Genomic DNA, 6,980 nt, shown 5'->3' with positions numbered 1-6,980 from the left:
GCCTTTCAACATGTAGGTGGCACACCAAATCTTGCAATCTTTGGTGCAATCAATCATACTGAAGGTCTTCTCCATCTCCCAGACCCAAATCGCCGGGAGTAATGGATCTTTGATTAATCTAGTAAATTCCGTGGGCCTCATCTTTTGAAATCTCTCAATAATTTTTGTAACATCCACTTGTACTTGAGCTGGCTGAGCCGCCACTATAGATGTTGGGGGTGGAGGGGGTGGGGTATAGGCTACTGCCCTAGTCCTCTCATCGGCTTCATACCAGGTTATCAAGTAATCCACAAATTCCCTTTGCTGTTGTTGGAATGTTCGTCTCATCTCATCCAAAAAGTCCATCTGCTGGGCCCGAAATTCCCTCATCATATCACCAACCATTTGGCTCACATCATGAGCCGTAGCGTACCTAGGGGCATCCAGAAAGGGCTCACCAGAAGTACCAGCCGTGTCTCTATCGTAGCCCCGACCAGGTGTGGGTGCCCTAGGACCATGGCCACAACGTCCGTGCACCATGACTAATACCCTAGAAGAAAAACCATAAATGTTAGCCCGCATAATGCACCACACAATTAATCAATTTAAAATAATAATAAAAAATGGTTAATTAATTAGGTGGGGTCACATACAAAGGCTACAAGGCATGTAATATGGGTGCACGCCAAACGGGGCGACCAAAATCATCAAAATAGGCTAAAACTGCACCTGGCGATCTGTTTACATTGTCCACCAAACTGGTGGTTCATGTAGGCAGTAACTGGCCTAAATTTTCTGGCGGACGATGCAAAGGCGTCGCATGTCAAGATTCCAGCAGACGATGCCATCATCCGCCATGGCGGTAACTCGGTTTTTAAAACACGAGCCACGACTTCTCCTTCCCCATTCTTCTTTCTTTCATCCGCTAAGGCTAAGCTAGGATGACCAAGAGAGGGCTCCCAGCACTCCAATCTTCATCTTCAAGGCTTCAAATCATAAGCCCCCATCTTTCCAAGTTCCATCTAAGCTAAATCCTTCTTCCTCCCTTTCCATTCTCATATCCTCTTCTTCCCCAACCGATTCTAGGTTAGGATTTGGGTATTTTCATTGAAATTTCTTGTGTTATTTTGTGTTCAATAATGTTATTGCTTGATTAAACAATGAATGCAAACATGTTTGAACTAGTTAGGTTGCTATTGGTGATGATTTCATGATTTGGCTTGATCTCTATAGCCCTATTTTTTGGTTTTGAGTGAGATTGGCCCAAAATTCAAATTTTGTTGCATAACCTAGGGCAAAAACTCATGATACATCAATTGATTGCATGTCTACACATCAACACACACCATTGCACACACACATTAGTACAAAATTTGATCTCAAGCCTATTATGTTCCAAAATCTAACTTTTCTCTTATTTGTAATTTTATATTTTTGCCCCAAACATGGAATTTCTTGCAATTTGAATGGGATTGGGTTCTTCCAGGTTTGAGTTGGATTATTTCATACATTCCACATGTCGAGTTTTTTGTTTGTGAATTTTAAAATCTTTAATTGGCTAGATTTGTTCCATTTGGTTTATTAATTTGTTAATAATGTAGAATGCACACAAGGTGCTTGTATTTTTGTTTTAATGAATGTTATGGTCCAAACCAAGGTGCACTTACTCATCTACCCCTTTTTACTTGAGTAGATTAGCCATGGCTACAAGAAGAAGCGTAGTTAACCCACCTCAGCCCATGGGATTCGACGAGCGCTTGTTCTATGAGGCAAGGTATGCGGAGTTGTGGGGCGACCTACAACGCACCTCAGTCATACCCGAGAAATGGGTCATTACAGAGGATTTTTGCTCTTTCCAAGTGGCGGAGAGGTTTGCTCATCTCGGATGGTCAAACATCCTCGAGCCGGAGGACGACTGCTACACCATTTTAATCCTCTATTTTTATGCCAACCTACAGTTGGACGACATCGGTGTGGCAAGTCATCGACTCACTTCTAGAGTTAATGGGGTGCATATCAACTTCACTACCACCGAGTTATGGGATATGTTGGGTGTATCCATGGTGGGCTCACGCAAGTACGGACCTCCAGGGTGTAATTACTCGGCCTTCCTCTCTGATGAGGAGTATGCAAACATTATAAGGGTCTACACCCAAGAGAGGTGACTTCTCAACTCCTCATTAAGGACTATTACCCATCTCTCCGCATCTTTGCGCATCTGACGCAACTACTTTACCTCCCCTCGGGTGGACACAAGCACCAAGTAAGTCACAAATTCCTTTACGATCCCACTTTATTATACCACTGTTCGTTTTATTATAATTTCTAACTCTTATTTTTATTTCTTGACAGGTTTCAAACATGCAAAGTTACTGTGCGTACTACCTCTACACAGGGCACCCTTTGTGTTTCTCGAACATCATTATTCGGACTATGGGGCACCATGGTGAGTTCCGCCTTGATGGGAACTTACCCTATGCCAAATTGATCACAATGATACTGTGTCATTTTGATGTCCCTTTGAACACTGAGTGGCTAGGCAAGCAGGTGACCCCAATTAGCAGAACCATGCTAACAAAGATAAAGATGACGGGGAGAGAAGGGAGCGTAGAGTTATCACCAGAGAGGGAAATAGGAGGTAATGATGATGGTGACAACTCAGATAGTTCTGATGGAGATGGTGCTGTTGCAATAGTGGCTCCTCCAGCTGCTAGAGGAGCCAAAGTTACCTGAGCCTCCACGCATGCACCAACACGGGGTCGTGGTGAGAGAGGTGTTGCATCTGCTGCCCAAGGTGCTGGGGCATCTAGTTCCTAGGTCCATATGGATCCACCTACACCAGCTCATGAGGGTTCAAAGGATTATCCCACCGGTTGGGGTTATTTGACTCAGCGCCTTGCTAGCATAGAGAGAGCGATGGAGGATAACAACAGAGCATTATAGGCACACATTAGTGAGGGTTTCTCCTCCATGTGCTCGATGCTTGTCAAAAATTTGGAAGGCATTAATGGTAGGCTGGAGGATATTGAGTCCCATCTAGCGTTGCGGGGTCACAGCCTCAGGCAACTCGCGAAACTACAAGAAGGGCTCGAGAACAGGACAAGGAGAAGGGGAAGCAGCATGATTAGCCTTAGGATCTATTTTAGTTTCCTATTTTGTTATGTCCTTCAATTTTCTTAGTATTAGTTTCTAACGGTTAACTGGTAGAGAGTGGAAGAGAACACTCGTATTTTCCTTTTTACTTTGTTTTATGTTTATTAAGTTATGTCGGCCTTGGACAGCCTAATTATGTAAGGATGATCTCTACCTAATGCAAATTCTAATTTCAATCATTAGTGTCACACCCCAAACCACCCCTAGGAGGATTAGGTAGGTGACCCGAATTGCACGGTAGCAATCCACCAAACCCTGAGGATCCATAAGCTGTTAATATCATTCACAAACACACACACCCGTAATGATTGATAAGAACATAATTATAGAGTGCAGCGAAAACTAATATTTAAATTACCTATTCAAGTTTCAATACACGTCATACAGTTACTGTTTACACAACACCACAAACCGGGAAGTCACTACACCTCCAACCAATAGCATCACAAAACAATAAAAGGGGCAGACAACAGAAGCCCCACACAAGCTATACAAAAAGGGAAAAGTTAGTAGACTAATATCTACATTAAAAGAATTCTAATGAGCACATTTATGTGTGAAATCTTAGGGTATAAAGCATGCATTTTACCACACTGAACAGAGTTACTCGGGTGCTTTCTTGTGTTTTTCAAGTTTTTGGCCATCTTATGCTATTCTTGGTTATCGGGAGCTGCATCTCCTAATCTACACGTAAAGTCATCATATTTCTTTCTGTGGCTATAAAGAGGACTAAATTTTGAGCAAGAAGGACGTGACGGAATGCAATTACGCATTCGTTTAGGCCACCATGCAAGCGATTATTCTTTTTAGGCTGAGAAAGAATAATGGGCCAGAAATGAGCTGGAATGCAAACCCAAGCCTGTCTGCCACTTCCCAAGGGTATTTTTGACATTGAAGAAGGTGTTTCTAATCAAGGACTGAGATTTATGGCAAGAACAGGACCTTTTCTATGATTTCCAAATCTTGAAGAGAGAGAAGAGCTGCCATCCACACATGGGGACCCACACTGTCCAAGATCTTTTTGAGCACACATGGCCCATAAGATTCCACGATTTTTGAAGAGTGCACACATGCTCCACGAATTTTGAAGGACATCATGGGTATTTTATTAATTTTTTAGTGGAATCCTAGTCATCACTCTCTCTCTCCTCCAACTTTTCAAAGGTATTTTTAGAATTTGACTATGGATAGATATCTTTTGGAGAATATTCTCTCATCCTTGGAAGGTTAAAAAGTAAAAGATTGAAGATGCCTTGATCACATTACTTGGAAAAGACTCCTGCAAAGAAAAGGAAGTACAAGAATTAAATTAGAAAGTCCACTTTTTAGAAAATAGCAAGTTTATGGAGCTAAGCATTGTATATCTCTCACTTTCTATTTTTTTTATTTTTTTTGGGATTCAAGCAATTTGAAAAGGGAAAGAGAGATGAGAGAATCAAAGCATGGGAGGATTCTCTCCACCATTCCGTGATTTTTAGATTCAATGGTTGTAATTTCTCTTTCTAATTTATGATTTTCTAGTTCTAGTTTGATTTTTTGAGTTTAATTCAATGGTTGTAATAATTTTATGCAAGCTTTAATTCAATTATTGTCTTTAATATGATTGTAATATCTTAATTCTAGTTCTAGTTTTAGAGCTTTCTAGTCTAAGTTTCTAATTCTTGTGAGAAGACTTAGAGAGTTGGAAGAGGAAGCCATGCAAGGTTTACTCAAGTTTTTCAAGCTTCATCAACTACATTCATGCAAAGCCTAATCAATTCATGCACTTACAACTTTGGTAGAAGGGAGTATTGGTGCATTATTTTTATTTTTATTTTCTTTTTCATCTTAATCTCTTAATTCTTCCATTATTTTTATTTTAATCTCACTCTCATCCCCTCTATTCCCTCCATTCTAGTAGGATTTTAATTCTCCACTCTTTTTATTTTTATTCTCATTCTCTATCTCTCTAATTCTTCCATGCTTATGGAATTCTATTTTTTTTATTTATTTTTTATCATCATCATGCATTATGTTAAGCTTTTAATTTAATTAATTTTGCTTTATATTTCAGATTTGGTAGGAACATTTCAAGTGTGGCAGAGAAGAGCAAGTAATTTCAGTCTGGTTCAAGCACCTTCGGGTTTTACCTCTTTAATCTCTTAACTTTATTTTTCCTTTATTTTTTTTGTGTGGTTGTGATGTGTGGCTGTGGTTATTCAATCCTTCAATCCGTGTTAGTATTGATAGGTTAGATGGATGTGTGTTAGGATGCCAATTCAATTCGTTAGATGCGTAATTTTGTTAGACGGATGTGTGTTAGGATTCGATTTGGTAGATGCTTGTGAGTTAGGCTGCGTTAGTTTAATTATCGTTAGTATAATCCAACACTTTAATTAATTTGGTTCACTTTGCATTGTTTTTAAGTGAGTAAGATAGAGTGTCATACATCTCCATGTGTTCGACCCGTAGCTACGATTGATCCGTACCCTTACGGTTATTATTTCTTGCAAACAAGTTTTTGGCGCCGTTGCCAGGGAGATTATTGTCCACTTTATTTTTTTGATTTTTAAGTAATTCGAAGTGCTTTATTTTCTTTTTCTTTTTTCCTTTAAAAAAAAAAAAAACCCATCTTTGTTTCTCCCTATTTTTAAGAGTGTGCACTCAATCTAAAGTTTTTCATATGCCCAAACCCAGCCGCTTTTGGTGTCCCTCATAGGATTTAGTTACCTAGGACGCTGCATCTTAACTTGGTTAGGTGGATTGGCATGTGACTTATCTTTGGAGGTGACCACCGTTGATAACAGGAAAGCGACATAGTGAGTGTTTTTGTTTGGAAACAAAAACGTCTAGTAGTTCTCCACTCTACATCAAAATCCACTTGGAGTCGCCCGTAGGTGGCTATTGAAGACTATACGGGTTCCCTTGCTGTCAACCTATATGGCAACCTTACAGCTTTGGAAAACAATCCTTAAGGGCAATGCACCAACTGATTATTGATTGTCTCGTGTTTTTAGTGATTTTGTTTTAGTCCTTTTATTTTTCTTTAATTTCTTTTTTCAAAAAAAAAAAAAAGGGGAGACTTCTTATCTGTTTAGGTGGCTACAGTGTGGACCCGTGATTCATCTAACCGTCTTATTAGAATATCACCTTCTCCACCACATACCACCATGGGTGACCAACAACCTAAGACTCTTAAGGATAGGTTTTACCCTACCAAGGCTGCACAGCCTTCCTGCATCAGTCTGCCAATTGCTACAGGAAACAATTATGAACTCAAGACCAACTTCATTAGTATTCTGCCCCACTTCCATGGGATGGCCAATGAAGACGCATATCTCTTCCTTAGGGAATTTGAGGAGGTTTGTGTTCTAATTAAGGTTCAAAATTTAACTGATGATGCAGTTAGGCTTCGATTTATAACCTTTGCCCTGAAGGACCATGCCAAGAAGTGGCTCTATGGATTGTCGACTAATTCCATTACCATATGGGATCAGTTTACCATTGTCTTCTTGAGAAAAAAAATTTCTCTTCAAAAGACCAATAAACTCAAGAGTGACATACTGGAATTTAGCCAGAAACCACATGAGTCCTTCTCTAGATTCATGGAAAGATTCAAGGACCTCCTGTTAGAATGCCCTCACCATGGTATTGGCTTGTGGCAAATCTGCCAAATTATTTATGAGGGCATAGACTTTCAGACCAAGCAGCTTTTAGAATCTATGCGTCCTACCGGCTTTACCTCTTTTACTGATGAGAATGAGGCCTGGACATTCTTAACCAACTTGGCTGATAAGACTAGGGAGTGGGAATCTTCCCAAGAGGCTAAAAGAACCACTAAGGAGTACCTTATTGAGGGTGTGCCAGTA

General features: G+C 40.1%; 1 non-coding gene across 1 annotated transcript; it reads right to left on the bottom strand.

The window, feature by feature from the left end:
• Positions 1-6,656: 6,656 nt before the first annotated feature.
• LOC122638469 lies at positions 6,657-6,763 on the bottom strand. The gene has a single exon (XR_006329462.1). It is a non-coding gene; the product is annotated as a small nucleolar RNA R71 (small nucleolar RNA).
• Between the last annotated feature and the right edge of the window lie 217 nt (positions 6,764-6,980).

The sequence above is a fragment of the Telopea speciosissima genome, chromosome 8 (assembly GCF_018873765.1).
Source record: "Telopea speciosissima isolate NSW1024214 ecotype Mountain lineage chromosome 8, Tspe_v1, whole genome shotgun sequence".
In the NCBI taxonomy this organism is placed as follows: domain Eukaryota; kingdom Viridiplantae; phylum Streptophyta; class Magnoliopsida; order Proteales; family Proteaceae; genus Telopea; species Telopea speciosissima.
Note: the sequence above shows the minus strand (reverse complement) of the source record. Positions and strands in the feature narration are given on the sequence as shown.